Genomic DNA, 23,088 nt, shown 5'->3' with positions numbered 1-23,088 from the left:
ATACTCCAGTCTCTGTCTCAGAAGCAATTAAAATTACAGGTGTGCACTGGCATGCCCAGTACCAATTCAAAATATTTTTATCTCAACATTATCATCTTCATCTATAAGAGTACATTTTGGGTCTTTTGTTATGTCTTCTCAGTCTCTAACTCTGTGAACATTTTGAATATAGAGCATATTGATTTTATGCCTTTGTCTGCTAATTCTGATATCTATGACAATTTTTGATATGCTTTGATTGGTTTTCTCATTATAGGTTGTATTTTCCTGTAACATCAAGCCTCTTGTTCTATCACTTCATGGGAAACAAAGGGGTTAAAAGCATATGGTAAATACCAGATTACACAGTTAGCAAAATGTGGAACATGGGAACCTCCACAAAGTATCCATCTCTTTAACATGTAAAGTGCAGAGAAGAAGAACTGGAGGGATGGCAAAAAGATTAAGAGTGGATACTGCTCCTATAGGGGAACGGAGCTTGCTTCCTAGGACCCTCATTGGATGCTCACAACTGCCTATAACTTGTAGAGGACCAGCCCCCACATTTATTTACCCCAGGAACTCTTGAGGAATGAGAGATAAGAGACTTAGTTAGAAATAGAGAGGAAGAGAAACAGAAAACACAGGATAGACTGGGGTGAGCCTGGATCCTTATCCAAATGGCCCAGAACTTTATTCCAAAGGTCTATTTATAACAATGCCAAGGCGTAAAACAAAAGACCTCCCCCTTGCTAGTTACAGTTGCCTGGCACCCAGGCCATGGTCCCATCAACCTCTTATGCAGTCGTGCTGCTTACAGCCACTAGGAAACCTAGTGGGCTCCAACAGTAACTCCTCTTTAGGGGAATTTGATTCCCTCTTCTGGTCTCTTTGAGCACTTGCATCCACATGCACACTCCCCCACACAGACATAAACATCTACACATACTTTTTAAAATAATTAAAAGAAATCTTAGCATGCAAAGAATGAAAAAGATTTAAGAGACTAGCCAAATGCTGGGGCTGGGAATTTGGTTCTGTGAGAGAGCGCTTGCTCAACATGCACAAGGCCCTGAGTTCAATACCCAGCACTGATAAGTAAGCATAGAAATAAATTTTTTTTAATGTTTTTTAAAGAGAGAGAGAGAGTATAGCCAAATGCATTGTGAGGATTTTGCTTGGGTCCTGCATTGTAAAAATAACTCATAAGACATTCATGGAAAACTTGAATACTATGTCATATATTGAGAAACTGTACATATTTAGAAATTATTCATTGAAAAAGATACCTTTAATCCCAGCACTTGAGAGGCAGAGCCAGGCAGATCTCTGTGAGTTCAAGGCCAGCCTGGGCTACAGAGTGAGTTCCAGGAAAGGTGCCAAAACTACACAGAGAAACCCTGCCTCGAAAAACCAAGAAAAAGAAAAAGAAAAAGAAAAAAGAAAAGAAAAAGATAACTTAATGATTTTATGATATTCTTTTAAGTATGTCTTATTATTTAATGAAATGAAATTATTAACAGGTGAAATAATACTCAGATTATGATTTTCTTCAAAATAACCTAGGGAAGCAAAGAGGAATGTATGGATGAACAAATTAGCCATGGAATAATAAGTGTTAAATCTGAGTGGGAGGTGAACATTTCTTGTTCTTTCTACTTCCGAATTTTTTATTTTATATATTTGCACCAAAAATATTTGATATTTGCCATCATTCCTGCTGGATATTTTTCATTGTAAAATTGTTCAGATGCCTCCTTGCATGAGAAAATTTTTATTACTCTCCCTACCCCAATGGAATTGTGTTCAAGACTATTCCTCTATTATCATAACAAATTACTCATTTATTCTCAAATATTTCTCCATTCTTGGCCATAAGCAAAGACTGTATGTTCTTATCCATAACACCTTCCATAGAGTCTGGGGCCCAGTAGATTGTGATGAGTTGGCAATTCACCAAGATACCCATGACAGAGGGACTGGTTCCATTGTATTGAACCAAGTTTCCAGGCATGAATTGGATCCTTTTCTGGAATGGGGGTTTTATTTATTTGCTTTCTTAGTTATTGAGACAGATTCTCATGTAGGCCAGGCGGGCCTCCAGCTTGTTATGAACCATGACCAGCCTTGAACTCTTTCCTGATCTTCTTGACTCTGACTTCTACCCAGAATTGCAGGCAGGTACCTCCACGCCCAGGAGGAATTGTGTCCTTTACATTCCAGTGAGACTGTGTGTAAGTGCATGTGAAGGCCCTGCAGGAGTCCTCAGGTAGAAGCAGGGAGTGAAGCTGTGTCATGATTCACTGAATACTTCCTGTCCTTGCCATCAGGAGCTGTACTGTGACCTTTGCCACCTCTGTGTGACTCGCCCTGCCTTCCTCACAGGATTGTTCTGACTCAAAGAAGATACATTCAGTGTGGTATGTGGAAGACCTTTTTAAATGGGAAAGTATAAAGTTGGACGTGTAATGGTTTTTCTTCTTCCAGGGCACCACAGACCACATTTTAGCTTCTGGAAAGACTAACTTGGTGAAATGGTTCAGGAAGTAAAGCCTGTTTGGGGCAATTTTATAGACATTTTTCTGTTAAAAAATTAAAAAAATTTTTTTCATAATCAAGCTTACACGTAGCTACAGAATGTAAAACTATATACATGTTGTTTGCTTGCACCATCCATACATACATGTACAATGTATGTATTCACACGTACACTTAATATGGCGACTGGTGTTGTGCTAAGCGCTGTTGATGAAGGAAAGTGATAAACCATGCTCCCAGAGCCTGTCCTCACAGCCTGCCCAATTCTTGGCTCTTTCAAGTCTTTATCTACATCTGATTCTTCATCTCTACGAGCATGTCACTCACACTATTCATTCTTCTGACTGACTGACTGACTTGTTATCTATATTCTTTTATAATGATTGATTTTCTAATTAAGAATTGAATGTGCATTTTTTATGTTCGTTTACTTATATTAATTCTTTTTTATTTAAATTTTTTCATTTTACATACCAACCACTGTTCATCCCCTCCTCCCCCCGAATGTGCATTATTTTTATTGTTAAGCCATGATATTCATGTAGGCCAGATTGGCTTCAAACTAGCAATATAGCAAAGGATAACTCTGAACTTCTGATTCTCTTGGCTCCTGCATCTCTGCAGAGCTGGAATTAGAGGCGTGTGTCAACTCTCCCAGTTTATGTGATTTTATGTGGTGTTAGGCACCTATACAAACTGAGCTATGTTCCTAGCCCAGTCAACCATGTATTTCCCCGTTTTAGTAAAGGCAAACCTTGTTTATTATTTTAGCTAGGGTCAAAGCTTCAGGCATCAAAATTGCAAGTGTTTCAGAACAATCCATTAAGTTGTCCATTTGTTTTATGTGGTTTTGTTTATTTTAACAATTTTTAAATTCTGTTTAACAATCTGTTTAAAAAAATAAATGAAAACTCTTCTTTCAAAACTCACACAGCTTGGGCTGAGCGGAAAGGAGCTTGCAGGTGCGGGCCACCGCGAGGCGTGGAGACGGTAGTCTGGGTCACACAGCCTCCCAGAAGGGCAAGACAGCTAACGAAGAGGACAGTAAAAAGGGCAATAAAAACAATGACGGCCGTCATAAAATGCATACTTTTAGCATGAAACTCCTTCGCCAAACAGTACGAACCGCCGTCTCCGTTATACAAAGCAGTGCACAGCCGCAGCCGCAGCGGCTCTCCCGGTGCCCCTCAGGGACCCCTTTGGGGTGGGGGGGGGAGAACCAGGCGCGGCCAGGTGGGCGGGGCCGATAGGGGAGGGGCTGGTGGGCGGGGCTGAGGCGCTGGCGGGTGGCTGGGCGGCTGGGCGGGGCGCGCTCAGGCCTCGGCTCCTCACGCGCGGCGAAAGCGGCCCAGACCCCGCGCTGCGGGAAGCCGGGGCGGTGTGTGGCGCGGCGCTCGAGAGCCGAGGCAGCCGCTGGAGGAGGAGGAGGAGCGGCGGGCACTGAGGTAGGCGCACCGACGCGGGGCGCTAGGCCAGCTCTGCTTCTGAGCCCCCGGCCCGCCGCGGGCTGGCGAGGCCGAGGGGCGGTGCGCGGAGACCGGGGCGGGCGGGGCCGGGGGCGGGGACTGGCCTGGCCGCAGGGGCCGCGCGCGGTGAAGGGACTCCCGGCGGAGCGCAGGCACGGCGGAGGACTCCCGGGGCTGGCGGCAAAGGAGAACGCTGGCCGGGGTGCCCCGCGGAGGAGCCCGGGGTCGGGGGGGCCGGATGGCCGGCGCCTCCCACCTCGCGGGACGCTCGGGCCGGGAACTCGTTAACAGGAAAGCTTGGCAGAGCAGCAAATGCCAAGGTTCTGGAAGAACTGAGAGTCACGTCGTTCCGCGCTGAGGCTTTATTTTCCTTCCCCGCCCCCTGGCCGCCTTCGGCCAGACTTGGCCAAAGAAGGATGTGTCACCAGTTCGGGGCTGCGGGAGGGATCCCGGCCACTCTGGGAACAGGGGCACCTGAAACAAAGGTAGAGGGCGGCCGAGTGGCTGAGCTGCAAGGGCCTCGGCGGCTCCCACGGTCTGCCGGCCCGGCTGCCGCCTCCGAGGGGCGTTCTCCTTGGGGACCACTCGATGGAAACCAGCTGGCCGGGCTTGGAGTTGATGTTGCATCGGAACTGTGTTGTGCTCACATTATTTCCATTCCTCCCACTCTGATAAAGCCTAAGGAAATTTTATCCCACTCGATGCTCTGCAAATGCGGAGGGGGGAGACAAATTGCTGTTTGTAAATTATAAGGTATTTTCTTTGTAGAAACTAGTTTGAAAACAGAATAAATGCTTTCACACGCAAGTGAGGGGAATGATTTGTAGTGCCTTTCAAAATCTGAGAAGAGTTCCTCCTCGGATCTTCATTTATGTACAGAACGTCCCCTGCCTCTCTGGTGCCAGGCATTTTTCTTTGTTCTTCGTTAGTGTCTGGCCTCAGTTTCTTGTAAACAGAGCATCAAGCACAGAGACCCTAAAAATTGCCATACTAGGTCAGAGCATGGGCGTCCAGCTAAGCAGGCAGCAGACTCGTGTTGTAGTAAAACACAGGGTTTTTTCCTTTGCACCGTAAAAAAATTATCTCAATTTCTTTCACTGGTCTCCATTACTGAAAGGTTTAAAAAAAAAAAATCTACAGATGGCTTCTGATTTGCACTCAATTTATTCACGTTTATTGCATTCAGAAGGCTCTCTGGTCATTTCTGACAGACTTATGTCAGGAGATACTTGGTGGGGGAGCGGGGGCGGGACTTGGATCTTTTACTCAACCTGAAAGCGCCGATCAGGAATACAAAGTTTTGGTATATTTTGTTTTTTTAATAGAAAGCTTTGGGAAAGCCTTTACAGAACCAACGTAGTTGTTGGATTCAATGATAGCTTTATACACTAACAACCTGAATATTAAGCAGTTAATGCTTTACTTTCATGCACAAGATTTGCATATGTTAAAATGTCACTATGCTTAATATTCTGCATAGTGAAGGACTGTGACTTTATCTTGGTCTGGATTCATCTGGCCTTAAGTTTCAGCTGAAACCAAGTATCCTGAGAGAAAGGAAGTTTTGCTTGAGCAGGAAGAGAATAAAGGGGTTGGGCAGTTACGGAGTACAGGATATTTGAAGGTGATAAACTCCTCAGCAACTCATTTCTGATCAGTATAGTTCCAGTTGATCTGGCCTCTGTCAGTTCAACAAGTAACTCAAGCTTTACATCTCTGAAACTCTTCTTGAGATCCTTCCGATTCTCACACACACACACACACACACACACACACACACACACACCAAAAGTAACAACAAAACCCCACCAGAGCAAGAAGTAGAATTGACTAACCTTTTGAGTATCGCGCCTCTATCAGGGTTTCTCATACGTGGTACTATTGACATTTTAGATCAGATTAATACTTTGTTGTAGAGGGCTATCCTGTGCAATAGAGGATGGTTAGCCAAGTTCCTGACTTAGAGTCCTAGCTATTAGTATAGTACCACACACATACTTAATAACAATCAAAAATGCTTCTAGACCAGTGGTGACTCTTTAATACAATTTCTCATGTTGTGATGACCCCCAGCCATAAAATTATTTCATTGCTACTTTATAACTGTAATTTTGCTACAGTTGTGAATCGTAATTTCTGTGTTCTCCCATGTTCTTAGGCAACCCCTCTGAAAGGGTCATTTGGCCCCCAAGTTGAGAGCCGTTATTCTAGACGTTGCCAGGTATCCCCCAAGAAGGGCCAAATTGTCCATAGTTGAAAACCACTGTTGTAAACTAGCTGTTGCCTTAATACCAGGACACTGCTGTTGTATAACATTATTTTAAGGTGTGTTACTTTTGTTTATGTTGCATTTGTTTAACTCTGTGAAGCTGTGTCACTGTGCCTGTCTAAAACACCTGATGGTTTAATAAAGAACTGAACAGCCAATAGCAAGGCAGGAGAAAGGATAGGTGGGGCTGGCAGGCAGAGAGGATAAATAGAAAAAGAGCTCTAGGAGCAAGGGAAGGAGGACATCAGGGGCCAGCCACCCAGGTACACAACCAGCAACAGAGTAAGAAAGAACGTTACACAGAAATAGAGAAAGGTAAAAGCCCAGAGGCAAAAGATGGACGAGATAATTTAAGAAAAGCTGGCAAGAAACAAGCCAAGCTAAGGCCGGGTATTCATAATTAAGAATAAACCTCTGTGTGTGGTTTATTTGTGATCTGGGTGGCAGGCCCCCCAAAGGAGCAAAACCAAACAACACAGTGCATTGCCCTTGTTTGCTGATATGTTGCCTTTGCTTTCCTAAGTAAGGGCAAGAGAAGTCATTTATTTCATATGGCACAACCTAATTTGCCAACTGGATGGTAGGTTAGGTCTAGGAAAACAAAGGTAAAAGCAACTGGTATGCTATATGCATTTCTGGTTCGTATAGTCTAAAGAGGTAACTGGTGTAAACGTGTAATTAAACAGTTATCTCATTATAGCTGTGTTAAATTCTAAGAGAAGTTCAGGTTTCCCTGAGTATCTAAAATGTTACCCTTGACCTAGTCTGGAAACTGAGGAATGTTTCTTTGGGGGAATTAACATTTGAGATGGACTCAGAAGGATAAACATGAAATTGCTAAGTAAAGCTTGGGGAACAGTGTTCTACACAGAAAGAACTGGAGACCCTGAGACAGAAAAGAATAGTTTTTCCTTGGGAGCCCAGAAGCTAGTGTGGATGGAACTTGAAGATTTAGGGGGGCAGAATGATATAAAATAAGTAGGAAAGTAAGCGGAAGCTATCTGCTACTAATTGATTTCTCAGTCCAGCCTACCGCCAGAATCATGCAAGGACTTAAATCAGTGTTAGGACCCTTCTCCAGGCCCATGAATCACAATATCTTCTTCCAGACACTATTTCCCCTATGCCTTCTGAATAACCACTGGTAATAGTTTTGTTTACCATTGTGGACTTTTTTTTTTTTGGATAGGCATCCTGTTTACACAAATGGTAACACACTGTGCTCTGTTCTTTTAACAGTCCCTTGGGAATTTACCCATTTTGATGTATATGTCCTTTATTTTTGAATGATTATATAGTATTTCTTTGTATGGCTACATTAAAGATTATTCAGCCATTCTCCTATTGATGGGTATGTAAATGTTTCCAGTTTATTATAAAGAGCACTATAAATACGCCAGTTCACATGTGTATCGGTGTATTTGTGGAATAAATTGATAGAAATGAGATTACTGGACCAAATATGTTTGTGAAAGATCATCATATGGAAAAAATGATTTGAACAAGGTAGCTAAAATATAAAAAAAAAAATGGTAACTGGGACTAGGATGATAGCAATGGAGCTAGAAAGAAGACCATGTGTATATGAAATGTACTTAAGAGGCATGGTTGATAGGATTTAGAACAACAGTTCTCAACCTGTAGGTCAAAAACCCCCTAGAGGTCACATACCAGATATCCTGCATATCAGATACTTACATTACTATTAATAACAGTAGCAAAATTACGTTTATGAAATAACAATGAAATCATGTTATGGTTGGGAGTCACTACAACCTGAGGAACTGTACTTGGAGGGTCACAGCATTAGGAAGGTTGAGAACCACTGGTTTAGAAGAAGATAACGGCACAAATGTTGAGGGTAGAAAAATAACTTCCTAGGATGAATTCCAGAGCACTAGGTTGCCCCAAAATGTGAATAGTGGAGTTTTTACCTGAAATAGAGAATATCATAAGGATAGTTTTGAGGTGGATTTAAATCATAGTTCACATGTGTGTGAAAGCACTTGACAGTTCGGAACCCATAGGGGAAAAAAAGCATAGAACTGGAGGCACAATTTTTTAGGCTTAAGTTGAAGTGTATGGGTGAAATTACTCATTGCAGAGGTCGCAAACCAATAGCCCAACATAGAATCTAGCTTACAGATGTTTTAATTTGTCCATGAGGTGGTTTCATCATTAATTCTGCTTAAGTTGCCAATATTTTTAAATCTGAAGATTTTTAGAGAGAAAATGAATGGCACACTACACTCTTTCTTGTATGGCAACAGTGATCAGAGGTTAAGTCACAGCTGATCCCAGTCAGCCACTCCCTAAAATTTATGCCTGGCCTGCTTTGCCTCTGCTTCTGTATTTTGTGAGTGAATGTGTGTGCACATGTGGAAGTCGAAAGATAACTTTCAGGAGTTGGGTGTCTCTTTGTTGATGCAGGATCTTTGTTTTCCCTGTGCTGCCACCTCTAGGCTTGGTGGCCCATGAGCTTTCTGGTTATTTTTCCTGTCTCCATCTCCCATCTGACTGAGGAGTGCTGGCATTGCATATACATGTAGATGTACCACATAGTTCTGAGGGTCAAACTCAGGCTTGCAGTACAGGTGCTTCTACCAGCTGGCCAACTTGCTGACCTAATTCTGTGTGCTTTTGAATATATAATCCCTGGTCAAGGGAGAGTATTGGAAAACACTGAATGATTAAAAAAAAAATACCAATGCTAGGGTTGGGGAGATAGCTGCACAAGTGTGAGGACCTGGATTGTAATCTCCAGTGTCCATGTAAAAATCTCTGCATGGCAGTACAGTCACCGGTAATTCCAGTGCTTTGACAGAAACAGAGTCACTGGAGTTTGCTGGCCACTAGCCTGACTCCAAGTTTAATGAGAGACCCTGTTGATCTTCTGTGGGTCAACATGGATGCACACACCATCATGCATATGTGCACATGTGCCACATATACACCCCTGCACACATTTGCACACACACATACACTTGAAAAAATAATAATGCTGAGGTCCATCTAAGAAATTTCTGTTTCTATTTATTTGATCTGAATTGCAGTGTTTGGTTTGTTTGTTTTCTGTGCTTGTGTATATGTGTGGTGGTGGTGGTGGTGCTGGTGGTGCTGGTAATTTAGTTTTCTAGTTGGGGGTCTAGCTAGGTAGCTCTGGATGGCCAGGTACTTGCTGTTGAAGCACTAGATAGCCTCTGAGTAACATTGCTCATTCTGCTCAACCTCTATAGTGCTGGCAGCCTTGTCTAAATGCTCCTCAGATGATTCTACTGACTAGTGGAAGAAGAGCCACTGACCCAGGATTAGCAACAGAAGAGGGCCCAGAGCTAGTCTGGGGCTGGGTTTTTTTTTTCCGTTTGTTTTTTAGAATAAGATAATGAGAAGTAAATAGAGGGGTACCATGAAGTGGCACCTTGCTTGATGTTAGGTATGTGACAACTGAATGCATACTATGGAGTTTTTAGTTAAATGAGGCAGAAAAAGTTTTGTTTGTGTATAGGCAAGCACACTGTGCTCAAATGAGATATTTAAAGGGTTTTAAAAATAAACCATACTTTGAAGCTGGAGAGAGATCACTCAGAACCCATATACCCATTCACAACTATCCAAGACGCTAGCTAGTTCCAAGGGATCCAGTGCCCTCTTCTGGCCTCCACAGGCACCAGCACACATGGTACACACACATTCAGCAAAATACCCATACACATAAAACAATAAATGAACAAATTATTTTAAAATAGTAACCCATACTTGATTTTTTGCTTTATATGTTTTCTTTAAAATCTAATCTAATTGCAGTAGCTAGGTGGTGGTGGCACACACATGTAATCCAGCACTCGGGAGGCAGAGGCAGGCGTATCTTTGTAAGTTTGAGGCCAGCTTGGTCTACAAAGTGAGTTCTAGGACAACCATAGCTGTTATACAGAGAAACCCTATCTCAAAAAAAAAAAAAATCTAAGTGTAGTTTGGGTATGCCACAAAGGCAAAGATAGTGCTTTAAAAAAATCATCAAGTACTTAGGTGGGCTGAAAATAATCTGTTGAATTTCAGAAGATGGGAATCTTTGATCTCAGCAAGAGCCATTCTAGAATGGAAATGGTAGAAACCAAATTGAAATAAGTAGACTGTGGTGATATATTATGTACCCTAACAAACTTGCCTGAGGATCAGAGGACAGAGCCAGCCACTAGATTAGACATAGAGGTCAAGGCAGTGGTGGCACACACCTTTAATCCTATCACTCAGGAGGCAGAGATCCGTCTGGATCGCTGTGAGTTCAAAGTCACACTGGAAACAGCCAGGCAGTGGTGGCACACACTTTTAATCCCAGTACTGGGAAATACACATGCCTTTAATCCCAGGAAGTGATGTCTGGGCAGAGATAGGTATATAAGGTGTGAAGAAACAGGAACTCTCTCTTTTTAGGCAGAGGATTTTGCAGAGTTAAGAACTAGTGGCTGGCTGCTCTGCATCTCTGATCTTTCAGCTTTCACCCTGATATCTGGCTCTGTTTTTTTTTTTTTGTTTTTTTTTAATTAAAAGACCATCTAAGATTTGAACAACAGTAGACCATAAGAAAATAGTGAATGTTCAAAATAATGTGTGTTTCAGTGCAATGTGGATTGATCCCAGAGCTTTGCACATGCTAGGCAAGTACTCTACCACTGTGCTGTATTTCCAACATAGATTGACCAAGATTTTAAAAAGATTATCTAAAAAGCTGTCATGGTAAGGGAGGGGCTGGTATCTATGGCAGATACTCAGTGTGTTGAGTACCCAAACGCTTCTCACTTCTCAGGGAGGTAGCTAGATAGTACTTGATTACTTATCTTCCCCATTGTAGAGGGATTTTGCTTGCATTTGTTTTGAAGACTGCTTTTTGCTGACTAGATATTTTTCTAGGACCCTGAATACTCCTGAAGGACTTGATTTAGATGTTAGTAATTTGGCCACAAGTCTCTGGCTTATCTAGAAAGCCGTAGAGTTTCTAAAGACCAGTAGTGATCTGGGCTCCAGTAACCCTTACATCATCCTTCCATTCAAGTGATGAACAAAAACCAGATTGTTGGCATATTGAAAATGGGAGTATTTGGCTGTGCTAGGAAATGTGTATTTGTCATATTTCCAGGAGTAGTTTTTGCAGTATTTTTTTCCAGTTAACTTGATATTAGAACTTGATTTTTCCAGTTATATATATGTAAAATTTTTCATGCTTTGAAATCATTATCGTTGGTGGGGTGGCTATAAATTGGAGGTATGTGCCCTCATTGAGGTCAGAAAGAAAGAGCACTGAACAAACTTTGGTATCAAAAAGATTATGTATAAACTGGGCATGGTCCTGCATGCCTTTGATCCCAGTACTTGGGAGAGAAAGGCAGATGGATCTTTGTGATTTCAAGGCCAACCTGGTCTACATAGCCAGTTCCAAGCCAGCCAGGATTGCAAATGAGACTCTGTCCAGAAAGAAAGAAAGAATGGGGGTGGGAGAGAATGTATAAATGTTGTTACCTTGAGTACTCAGAGTCACTATTTAGGATGGGTTGTCATGCAAATGGATACACCCATCTGTTTCTTCTTCATTGATGACCTTAACCTGGCATGGGAGGTTTTAAAGGTCAGTTTTGAATTTGGTATGCCTAAGAGTTGCAGTCTTCACAAAATAACAGAAAACACTGAAGGTGGGAAATGTCAAAGATTATTATTGAAAAATAGTGTTTATTAATTGAAAGCATAAACTTTATTGCTATACTCTTTTGCACATAGAAATAATATCTTATAGGGATGAGAGCCCACAGATATCATTAACGTATCAGTTAGGTGGATAAGTGGATAGTGTGTGTGTGTGTGTGTGTGTATGTGTATGTGTGTGTCTTCTCTCTTTCAGTATAATGTTTACAAGACTCATTGCATATCATAGTATTTGTCAGTACTGCATTTCTTTGGTTGAATTATGAATATATCACATTTTGTTTTCATCAGTTGATGGCATTTGGGTCGTTTGTACTTTTGGATCTTCTAAACTATGCTGTTAAGAGGATTTATTTACAAGTTTTGCTTAATACTTGTTTTCAGTTCATTGGTATATAAAGGTAGAGTAGAATTGCTGGATTATATGATAATTCTTTTATTGAAAGTGTTTGTTTTGCGGTATCTGGGATTATCTTGAGGAGCTGGTGCATGCTAGGCAATAACTCTATGTAAGTTACATTCTCAGCTTTTAAGTTTTTTTAAGGAAAAACTGCCACAGCAGTGACCCAGCAGTATTTTATGTTGCTACTAGCAGTCTCTGAAAATTCCCTGAATCCTCACCAACACTTGTTATTTCCTGGGTTGGTTTCTTTGTTGTGAGCAGTGGTAGTTCTGTTGTTGTTGTTGTCATTGTTTTTTAATTGTAGACATCTGCCCTGGTGGATATGAAGTAGTATCTCATTGTGGCTTTGATTTGCAGTTCCATAATGACTTGGTGATATTTAACACCTTTCATATATTTCTTGGCTGTTTGGTATTTTCTTTTAAAATTTTTCTATTGAAAAATTTCTTTTGCCCATTTTTAAATTGTGTTGCCTTTTTGTTGTTGAGTTATAACAATTGATTGTAGGAGCCTGGGGAGATAGCTAAGTGGTTAAAACACTTGCAGTGGAAGCACCCTAGTATTCCCTATAAGTGCTGGGTGGGTGTGGCAGTTTACTTATAAGTCTAGCCTTAGAAAGTGGAGACAGGATCCCCAGAACAAGCTGGTTATGAAGACCGACTACACTGATGAGCTCTGAGTTTGAGTAAGAGATCCTATCTCAAAAGAATGGCGTGGGGAGCTGGAGAGATGGCTCAGTGGTTAAGAGTGCTTACTGCTCTTGTAGAGGACCAGGTTCAGTTCCCAGCATCTACATGATGGCTCACAACCACCTGTAACTTTAGCCCTCTTCTGACCTTCTCAGGCTTTTGCATGCATGAAGTGTGCATAAACTCATTCAGACAAACACACATATACATAAATAAATTTATATATGCATAATTTTTAAAGAGAATAAATGGAAAAGAAATTAAGGAAGATTCCCGGTAATAGCTTGAGGCCTTTGTAGGCACACAGACACTTGTGCAAATGTGCTCACACACACAAGTAAAATGAAGAAAAAGGACAAAAAAAAGTTGATTATATGTTCTAGATGTTAGATTTTTATCACATACATGATTTGAAAATTCTCCAGTTTTGTGAGCTGCCCTTTCACGGTCTTGGTAGTTGCCTTTGCAGAAAAGAACTTAGTCCTGTGTTGTTGCCTTTATGCTTCTGGGATCATCAAGATCACATTAATTTACCCCTATGTTTTTTCTAAGAGTATGTAGCTTTAGTCTTTACATTTCGGTATTCTAGCCATTTTGAGTTAATTTTGTATATGAAGTCAGGCCCATCTTCATTCTTTTGTAAATGGATATTCTGGTGTCCTGGGACTTTTGTAGGAAAAGGCTATGTGATTTTATGCAAGTCTCACGCTTGTTTCATAGTTATAAGATTAAACAAAGGCCTCAGATATATGAAGTAGTTGGAGAGATGATATTATATATCCAGAATTGAACATATATTCTTGAAAGGGATTTGAAATTCTTTCCTTGTTCCTAAATTATGGTATGTAGTCAGACTTTCCTTTGGGCTGCCAGCTCACAAAAATGACACAGAGACTTATTAATTATGGAAGCTCAGCCTATAGCTTAGACTTGTCCCACTAGCTTATAACTTAAATAAGATGTAACCCATTTATATTAATCTACATTTTTCCTGTGGCTTTTTAGCTTTTTTCCATCTTTCACCTTCTGTTTCCTCTCCGTGTCCTCTGGCGTCTCTCTCGCACCTAGATTCATCTCCACTTCCTCTCTCTCTTGCCTGGAAGTCCCATCTAACCTCTTCCTGCCTAGCTATTGACCATTCATCTCTTTATTAAACCAATCAGAAGGTGCCTTGGCAAAGACACATCTTCACAGTGTACAAAAAGATTATTTCACAGCAATGGAGTATCTATTTTAGGTATGTAAGGGCCCTAAGAAGTTTTCAGTCATAGCAGTAAAGTAAAAAGCCATATTTCCATATTGAATATATTGAATCCTTATATTTTACTGCATTTTCTAGAAGCTGTTTCCTGATAAAAAATCTGATGACTTCAGTCAATTAACAAATATTTGTTTAGAAACTTGCACATGCCAGGTACTGTTTTAGATATTGGAAATGCAGTACTTTCTAATATAAGACACTGTATTCTCCAGTGCCTCTTAACTCTATCTAGATCTTTCTAACTCTGATCCACACTCCACAGTTATCCAATTCATTGACTCAATTTTTTTTCTTACTAATCAGGCTTTGAATCTATACTAATTAGGACTTTTCTCCACTGATATCCTCTTGCTAAACTAGTTCAACACTGACTTTTACATTGTTAACCAGTGAATCAGTTCTCAGTCTCCTTCAACAGCATCATACACTGTTAGTTTGGGGTTTGTTTTGTTGTTGTTTGTTTTGTTTTGTTGTTTTGTGTTTTGTGGGTGTTAGTGTTTTGGTTTGTTTTTGTTTTTGTTTTTTGTTTTTTGGGTTTTTTTTTTTTTTTTTTTGGTTTTTCGAGATAGGGTTTTTTTGTGTACCTTTGGAGCCTGTCCTGGAACTCCTCTGTAGACCAGGCTGGCCTCGAACTCACAGAGATCCGCCTACCTCTGCCTCCTGAGTGCTGGGATTAAAGGCGTGTGCTACCACCACCCGGCTTGTTTTGTTTTTTAATGCTTTCTTCTCTCAACTTCTAGCACACTTCATCATCTATAGTTCCTCTTACCTTACTGAGGCTTTTCCCCCCACTCAGTTTTCCCCTCTAGTTTCTCATTATCTTCCTAACCTCTGAAAGGCTACAGAGCTTTATCTCAAAACTACATTTCCCATAACCTATCCCCTCTCAGTAAAAAGTAGTTTTATTATTCTAGAAGCCCAGGGCAAAAGCCTTAAGTCGCCTTTGATTCGCTTTCATTTTTGTTCAGTCTGTCATCAGTCTTGTTGAGTTTACCATCAATTGTTAAGTCATTAGATTAAGTCACTTTCTACTGTCTTCATTGTTTCTGCCTTGCTCGACCACCATAATACTTCCTCTAGACTAGTGGTTCTCAACCTGTGGGTTGCAACCTTTTGGGGTCACCTAAGACCATCAGAAAACACAGATATTTGCATTATGATTCATAACAGTAGCAATATTACAGTTATGAAGTAGCAATGAAATAATTTTATGGTTGGTGGTCAGCACATGAGGAAGTGTTTTGAAGAGTCACAGCTTTAAGAGGGTTGAGAACCACTGCTCTATACTCTTACAATACCCTCTTTTTCCTGATGTGTCCTTTCTCTTCTACAACCTGTTATCAACACAGGAACAAGAATTTTTAATCCCTGTTCAAAGTTAACTTCTCTCTTCTGAGGCTTTAGATTTACCTTTAAGGGCCACTAACTCCCATCCCCTCCACCCCAACCACACACACCCTTATTTTTCTGACTTGATCTTCTCTCCTTTATGGTTGTTTCTGGATGAGTTGCAAATAATACCCTTCTTCCAGCATGCCTACTCAGACCTTTGCGGTCTCCCTAATAAAGCTTCTCTCTCATTTCCCTAGAATTTTTGTCAACGTTCACTTTTCCTAAAAGTACATCTCTTCTCCTTCAGACTGTCTCTCAGCTCTCTAAGGATTCTGATGATTCACTCCACTCTACTTCTAAGACAGAGTGCCTGAGGTTATCCCTCTTCTTGTTTGTTTATTCTATTTTGGTTTTAGGTTTAGTTTGTTTTGTTTTGTTTTTCCTTCAATGACAGGATCTCACTATGTAGCCCAGACTGGCCTGAAACTCACAGCAATACTCTTGCCTCAGCCACCTAAGTGCTAGGATTATGTATGTGTAAACTCTTCTTATTTATCTATCTTTAACTGTCATTTGAATGAAGTCCATCTGGATTTAAAAAAAATTAAAAACTTCTTGTCTATGAAATCAAAACTTAAAAACCAAGATTAGTGGCTATGAATGGAGTATACCATTAAAACCTTAGATGTCATAGCAGGGTACAGGTTTTTTTTACTTGTAGTTCACAGGCATGTTCCCTATTTTACAGTTGTGAAGACTGAGGCCTAGAATGCCATTGAGAGTAGTACTGATGTATTAGTAACATGCTAAGTCCTCCCATAAGCTCTGTGGTTCGGGTGTTAGCGTTTTGTCTTCTCTGAATCTGGTATATATGACAACCTTTGTGTTTTTCTGGCAGATCTGGTTGGAACCCCTTGCCCATGGTGAGTGAGTACTCCTAAAGTAAATAGAGGCCCATGGGTGCTGTATCACCTGGATGGGAGTATTAAAGGCAGTTGAGGGTCCTATGTAATAGGGAAAGAACGTGTTGATTCTACTGTGAAGTGCCGGGATTCTAAAGGAAGGGGCAAAGAAATCATATCTCATAACAATCTCTCCCAGTAGCAAGTTTAGAGAGACATCATCTGGGTCTGTTTCTCCAAACCTGCAGGCTTTCATATGGACCTTCTGGTGTCTTATAAAAGGTTGCAATGTTGTCACTTGATGTATTGTATTTAAAGATAATTCATTATTTCTTTGATTTTTCAGTTTTCAATAAATCTCCTTTTGTGTGTGTGAGAGTGAGAGGGTAGATTTGAGTGTGTGCCTGTTAGAGGTGGTGGTGTGTGCACATACAGCATACGGTGTATTATTGTTAGTTCTATAGTTAGCCTGCTGTGTGCTAAAACACTGGTTGGATATACTTTCAAAATATCTATGTGGAGCACTAAAAATATTTATATTCTATATACTCATTCTTTATTATAAAAATGGTAAACTTGTTTTATCCTGTTGGAGTTCTCCCGCTTTGTGATATTTTTTTTAAGTTGTTAATTTTGATATCAGATTTGTTTATTTTGCCTTTATAGCTTTTGAGTTTATGAAGCATTTTTATTCATCATACAATTCTTTTTTATTAGTTTATATTAATTATACATAATAATGTGTTTTGTTTTTACATTTACATATATATAAACTATATTTTCATATTCATCCTCCCATTTCCTTCTCATTATCCTCCCACACTCCCTGGCTCCCTTCCTCTCCCCAACTTATAACCTGTTTACTTTCATGTCTTTATTTGTATCTGTGTGTGTGTGTGTGTCCTAATTAGTTTAATTAGGGTTGCATACATGAATATAAGATAGTTATTTACAGGAACATGGGCATCTTAACTGTGTCTACAACACTGAAGAAAATGTATCCCCTTACCCCAGCAACCAGTAATTGCCAATAGTAACTCATCAGAGAGGGTTGGGGCCTTGTCATCCCCTCCCCCTTTCTCCCTCTTGATGGGCTCCATCTTGTACTGGTCTCTTTTGGGGGAATTGCAGTTGCTGTGAGTTCATGTCATATCTAAAAAATAATATTTACAATACTCTACTCCTTACTCCAACTCTTAGATTCTTTCTACCCTGCTCTTACATAATATTCCTTGAGCCTTGGAAGGGCTGATACAGAGACTTCTCATTCAATAGTAACTAATTCTCAACACCTTGACTAGTTAATGAATCTATACAATAACTGCTACCCATTGCAAAAAGGCTTTTCTGACCAAAACTGAAAACAGCACTAGTATTTGTGCATAAACTTATTTAGAAAGCAGGTAATTTGATAAGTACATGTCCATTTAGGAAAGTAACAGTAGTATCTTCCCACTAGGTTCTATGACTTCCCTGGCCAAGGGTTTTTGACCAGGTTTACTGTACCAGGTATTGATTCCTTCCAATGGAGTAGGCCTCCATCAGAAAATGATTGGTGACCCTATAATAACCATGCCACTAGTACACCAATGGGCGTATCTTGCCAGGCCATGTTAGGGATATGAGAATGAATAAACTAGAATATTGTTTTTTCATACTTTTATATGCTTTTCAAATTGAAGTCTTTAATTCATTTGGAATTTATTTTTGTGACTAATGTGAATTTTGTGAATAGCCAGATATTTATTTGGCTGTCCATTTTGAATAATTTTTATAGTAGGTAGTGCATCAATTATCAGTTACTAATTCCTCATATGTATGTGTTGATTTTAGGACTCTGATTAGTCCCATTGGTATTTACTTAGTTTTAATTGCCATGCTTGCTTATATACATAATACAACTCTTGTTTATTCTCAACTTTCCTGCTCTCTAATTCTTGAATATATCTTCAGATTTCATTCCTCTCCCAGCATTTTAGGATGGACTACGTCATGTCTCCTCTTTGACCTTTCTTGAAGTTGAACTTTGCTCTCATTTCCGTCTTCCCTTATGATCTCACTATTATGTTTTCTCCAAAATGAATTTCAAAGTAAATTAAATATTTCTTGTTGTAATTACTACTAGAGATGGTAATTCAGATACTTTCTTTGAATAGTTTTGTTTAATTTGATGCTACTCATTTTTTTTTTTTCATTTTATTTTGTTTTATTAGATGGGGCCTCATGTTGTCCAGACTAGCCTTGAATTTACTGTGTAGTGGAAGATGACCTTGAACTTATGATCCTCTTGCCTCCACCTTCTAGTTGCTGGTATTACAGGTGTGTGCCACCACAGCAGGTTTTTAATTCTGTCTTTGGACTGGACCACAGGGGCCTCATGCATACTAGATAGGCACTCTACCAATACGCTAGCTACATCCTTACCCTATTAATTACTCTTGGGCTCCACAATACCACAATTTTTTGCCTGAAATTGCTATTTGTAGGCAGATGAGTACTTAATATGCTCATTTAGTAGACAAGCCCAGTTCCAAAATATACTAAGAATCTTTCCTGTGATAAGACCTAGCCAAAGATATAGTCAAATCTGGACAAATGGGGAACACCAATGGGACCAAGAGTAGGATAGCAAAGCTATCTCCAGGACAGAAGCTAATCAGTGAATTCTGTTGATGGTCACATTTATGAACATGAAAAGTCAGCACAAAGAACCTGGCCTTTTCCTCTTACCTAGAGCTGTTCCCACTGAGCTTTTTTCTCCTTCCTCTACCTCCATTGGGGATCTGACAGTTCATACATTAAGAAGATACTATTGAATTTCTGTTTCATGCTGTGCATTGGCTACATCTTGTGGATATGAGAGTGAATAAATTGTAGTGGTTTCCTGCTTCTTCTGCTTCTGCTTCCCTGACCCATCACATTGCCAGCTGAATCCCATCACCCCCTCACTGAGAAACTAGAGCAGTGTTGCAAATGCTTAATAAATACTTTGTGAATAAATGGAAAGTATTTTCTAAGTTTTTTCTGTTCAGTGACTTTTGACACTGAATCTTCATTCTTGAATTTGTTTTCTCCAAATTGAATTTCATATTTTACTCTCCTATTAAGTCTCTTTAAATTGTATTTTCTTATCCTGACATTTGCATTCTTTCACGTTTAAAGCTTGTGCATTTTCCATTTCCCTCCTGTCGACTTAATCTCACAGGTCACTTGTTTTTATTTTTTTAAATTAAGCTTTATGCTTGGCCTTATGGCATGTTTTACATGGTGTTCTATTTCTGGATATGATTCTATTTTTTCATGTGCTTTTAATTATGTCCTAGTCAGTTTTATTGTTGTACAAGCTCTTTGTTTTAATTATAATTACAAAGTTTGATAATATAGTGTGACATTCAAAGAGCATTTAACATTATTCATCCTCTTAAAAGTTGTAAGTTTTACTCCATTTATTTGATATGATTTTATTTTATATAGCTGTTTTGTGTCATAACTTTATTTCTTAATGACTTCATTTCAGACTTGGTGAAAAATGAAAGTGAAGTTTAAAAAGTTTGATCTTTCTAAGTTCTATCCATTGTAGTGTTCTACAGAGTCCCTCCTCCTGTTCATGCCTCTCTTCCTTCCTTCATCCTACTAAGATTTTGAGGCCAATTCCTATTCTAGACATTGAGAAACCTGGAACTATAGGAGAGACTGATTCACCATGTTCCTTTAGACTTAATATAGTGGTGATGAAGGAGGAAAGGGTTGTTAGACATTAGAAAACCTTAGGTTCAAGTCACAATTCTTGTGCTTAGTAATATGGCCAAGTATTGAGTTTTGGGTTTTGTTTGTTTGGTTTTCTTGTTTTTATCTTGGCCTCAGTATTCTCATCTATTAGGTAACACTGGCTTTATTGTTGGCATAAAAATTTAATTAGATGTTACATTTCAATGCTGAACCCAGTCCTAATATATTTGAGAACATTCATGTACCACATAATGATATTTTGGATAACAGTGGACAACCACATACCCAACATGGTCCTAAAAGATTATAGCAGAGCTAAAAGAAAATTCCCATTGCCTCATACATGCATAGCTTTGGAAGAAAAAGGGGGAAAGGAAATGCTATGAGAAGAAAAAGGAACTGCTAAGAAAATTCACAGTGAGGGGTTCATTTATACCTCAACATAATCCTTAAAAAGTTTGAAAATGGGACTGGAGAAATGGCTTGCAGCAGAAAACCCAAGTTTAGTTCCCAGAACCTGCATTAGGTGGCTCACAATCACCTGTAACTCTAGCTCCAGGAGGTTTGACGTATCTGCCCTCTCTGAGCACACAATCTACCCAAATACACATGGACACAAATTTTAAAATAAAAATATAATCTTTTTTTTTTAAGTTTGAAAACAGCCAGACATTGGTGGTGCACACCTTTAATCCCAGCACTTGAGAGGCCGAAGCAGGAGGATGGATCTCTGTAAATTTAAGGCCAGCCTGGTTTAAAGAGTGAGTTCAGGATAGCCAGGGCTACACAGAGAAACCCTGTCTCAAAAACCAAAATAATAATAATAAATAAATAAATAAAATAAAGTTTGAAAACATGGACCTTCAACACTGATAGATTTTTGTTAATAGGAGAATTCATGAGGCATAGTCTACTTGCAAGCAAATCCAGTGTGAAAAGGGAAATGAGGCAAACTGCCGTGCTCATATTTCTGAAAAGAAGAGTCTCAGGCAGTGATGGTGTGAATGAGAATGCCCCCAATAGGCTCATGTTTGAATGCTTAGTCCCTAGATGGTGGAATTATTTGGGAAGGATTAGAAGGTGTGGTCTTGTTGGAGCAAGTGTCACACTTGGGGGCTGGCTTTAATGTTTCAAAAGACTCATACCATTCCTAGTGTGCTTTCTACCTCCTGCTTCTGGATCAGTATGTGAGCTCTCAGCTGCTGCTCCAGACACCATGCCCTTACTCAACCATCATAAACTCTAAATCTTTGGAACCATAAGCCCAACTAAACTCCTTGTGGTATAAGTTGCCTTTGCCATGGTGTCTAATAACAGCAATAGAAAAGTAACTAAGATAGGCAGATTCTAGAAGGATACAGAAGATGAAATGTAGAACTTACCTTTCCAAGTCTAGCTTATTTTACTTGCCATTTTATTTCTACTCTTTTCCTTCAGAAGACATGATTTTGTTCATCTTTCTGGCTGAATAAATGCTTCATTGTATCAGTTGAGATGGCCATGTGCTTTTATACTTGAGTCTGTTTACGTGGTATATTTATTAATCTGTGTATATTGAACCTCTATGTCCCTGGAATAAAACCAGCTTGATCATGATGAATGATCTTTTTAATGTGTTGTTGAATTTGATTTTTGAGTATTGTGTCTACGTTCATCAAGAAAAATTAACTAAAGCTTCCTTTTTTATTTTTCTGTCAGGGTAGTAGATTCATAGGATGAGTTTTGAAGGGTCACCCTTATGTTTTATGGAAGAATTTGAGGCTCATTGGTGTTCTTTGAAGGTCTAGTAAAAATCAACAGTGAATCTGTCTAGACTTGAGCTAAGAAAATATTTTTATACAACTGTGCAGTGTGTCTGTATTTAAGCTGAGTCTCATTATGAAAGCCAAAAGTTTAAAAGGTAAATATGCTACAGATGCTAAGGTTAATTTGTCTTTAAGAGGGTTTTTTTAAATATAAATTTACTATAGCCTAAGTGTAGTTCTTATAAAGTCTACAGTCATGCCCTGAGGCTTCACATTCACTGACAATTTTGTCACTGACTCACTGAGAGAAACTTATAGTCCTCTATAAGTTTCATTTGTGGTAAGTGCTTCAGTTAGTATATCTTTTTTGTTCAGCTATATAATCCTCACCATTATGTTATACGTTACTTTTTTATTGCTGTGAACAAATACTTGACAAGAAGCAACTTAAAAGAAGAGTTTATTTTGGCTTACAGTTCGTGAGGATATAGTCCATCATAACAGGGAAGGCATGGTGGCAGGAGCATGAGGTGGCTTGCACCATCAGGAAACAGAATGCTGGTATTCAGCTGGCTTTCTCCTCTTTAATTAGTTCATGACCCCAGCCTATGGGATAATGCCACCTACATTCAGGATAGGTCTTAACCTTTCTGGAAACACCCCTCATAGGTATACCCAGAGGTATGTATCCATGTGATTCTAAGTCCCATCAAGTTAACAACAAAGATTAACTGTCACATATTATAACTCCCAGCAATATTCAATATAGTAACAAGGTCTATAGGCTTATAGTCTTGGAGCCAGATTCTATCATATAACCTGGATATGTAGTAAACTCTACCATATCTAAGTATGTGCAATGATGTTCACATAGCCATGGAACCACATAATGATGCAGTTCTTGGAACATGTCCCTGTCCTTAACACAACTTTATAAATGATGATATAATAGTATTAATTTTTCCTTGGCGAGCATGATTAAAAGGAGGGAGGGCAACAGCATGCTTAGTGCTCTCCTTTTTGCTTTCTATTTGGTTATTTTTCTTTATATTTTTAGCAAGGGCTTGCGGGGAAGAGTTAA

At 39.6% G+C, this 23,088-nt stretch overlaps 1 protein-coding gene across 1 annotated transcript in view; it reads left to right on the top strand.

Moving 5' to 3' along the window:
* Positions 1 to 3,843: 3,843 nt before the first annotated feature.
* Positions 3,844 to 23,088, top strand: part of Ppp2r3a (protein phosphatase 2 regulatory subunit B''alpha) — a 141,689-nt gene continuing 122,444 nt past the window's right edge. The window contains exon 1 of the mRNA XM_059268459.1: positions 3,844 to 3,962. The gene's annotated coding sequence lies outside the window, so the exon portion shown is untranslated. The remainder of the gene's footprint in view (positions 3,963 to 23,088) is intronic.

This window comes from Peromyscus eremicus, chromosome 7 (assembly GCF_949786415.1).
Source record: "Peromyscus eremicus chromosome 7, PerEre_H2_v1, whole genome shotgun sequence".
Taxonomy (NCBI): Eukaryota; Metazoa; Chordata; class Mammalia; order Rodentia; family Cricetidae; genus Peromyscus; species Peromyscus eremicus.
The sequence above is the reverse complement of the archived record's forward strand: the minus strand, read 5'-3'. Positions and strand labels throughout refer to the sequence as shown.